Source organism: Chinchilla lanigera, unplaced genomic scaffold, assembly GCF_000276665.1.
Source record: "Chinchilla lanigera isolate Chin_1 unplaced genomic scaffold, ChiLan1.0 scaffold00111, whole genome shotgun sequence".
NCBI lineage: Eukaryota > Metazoa > Chordata > Mammalia > Rodentia > Chinchillidae > Chinchilla > Chinchilla lanigera.
In genome coordinates, this window is record NW_004955512.1 from 5,975,408 (window position 1) to 5,976,865 (window position 1,458).

At 33.0% G+C, this 1,458-nt stretch overlaps 1 protein-coding gene across 1 annotated transcript in view; it reads right to left on the minus strand.

The window, feature by feature from the left end:
- LOC102012115 (retinal dehydrogenase 1-like) overlaps nucleotides 1–1,458 on the minus strand; it is a gene marked incomplete at its 3' end in the record, with an annotated part of 55,224 nt that overhangs the window by 1,708 nt on the left and 52,058 nt on the right.

Here is a 1,458-nt window from a genome sequence, read left to right on the forward strand (position 1 = left end):
ACTCTCAAAGCTTAACACTGTTAAAGTGTGCAGAAAATAAATTTGCTCTTTGCCTCTACATTGAAAATGAAACTATTTTAGTATAAATTAACATAAAATGGAGAAATAGTCATTTAGAGAAAAGTGAATTCAAAATTCAATCTAGCTTCCATGTTGTTTAATCTGTGGAGAAGAGATGACAATATTCAATAGGGTTGTTTGTAGGCCTGTGTAAGATGTGTTTAAGGATTTGGTACACAGCTAAGCCTTAGTAAACGGAGCTAATATGCAGGTATATAGTGCTAAAATGAAATTTAGTTAATAATTTTTATAATAGGAAAATTCTACGTTATTTATTGGCCATACTAGTGGTATGAAAAATTTGCTGGATTTGATTTGAAAGTCTCTAAAATGAAACATTCCGTTATAAACAGAACCAGGTTTTTGATCAGTATTAGTTGAACATTAACATCATATGAAAGTTTAAAAAAATACTCTAAGTAAAATATATATGCCAGACTCACAGGACAGATTATAATTGATATGTTTGCTTACAAACTCTCCCACCTCGTCAGTTTATTTATACTTAAATTCTTAGATGGTTCCTATTAGTTACCTTATCTCTGAAATAGTTGAGACCAGCAATGTTTCAGAGTTTGGAGATTTGAGATTTTGGAATATTTGCATAGACTTTACATGTAGAGTATGCCTACTTTAAAAATCAAAAGTTCAAAACTTTCAAAAATCCAAAACCTTTTGAGTATTAGGTTGCTGCATAACAGAGCATTTTGGATTTTGGATTTTCAGATTAGGTATACTCAACCTGCATTAATACAGAACCAGTTTAGAACTATGCTTTATACTTTGAAACATTTGACTCTCAGCCCTGCTGTTTATTGTGTGATCTTGATAAAATTACTCAACCTCACTGGACTCTGATCTTTTTATAGACAAACCTAAGATAACGAATAGTTGTAAAGTAAAATAAAACGATGAATGTAAAAAATACAGTGCACACCATGTAGAGTGGTACACGCTTGTAATACTAGCACTCAGGAGGCTGAGGAAGGAGGATCCTACTTTACAGTTGGGACCAGCTTGGACTAGATATTAAGACTGTATCCTAAACAAACAAAAAACAAACAATTTAGTGAAGCTTAGAACAAAAATGTTAACTAAATGATGGTGCCTCGGGTCAGGAATAACAAAATTTAGTGTTATTAGCAGAATACGTGTGAGAAGGAAAATAATTGTGTGCTGTTGCCAGGGCTGAGGGAACAAACTGAAGCTTTATAGGATAAAAAGTAACGAGAAGGCAGTCTCGGCGCTGAGACCCGGGCACAGGATGCAACAGTTTGAGAGGCACAGCCGTAAAATTTACATTTCTACATTAAAATATAAAAATGGATGCAATAAAATAGTTCAAAGCTGAAAGAGATGTTCCTAAAAATCCAGTTCATTTTTCTAAATTATGATCTT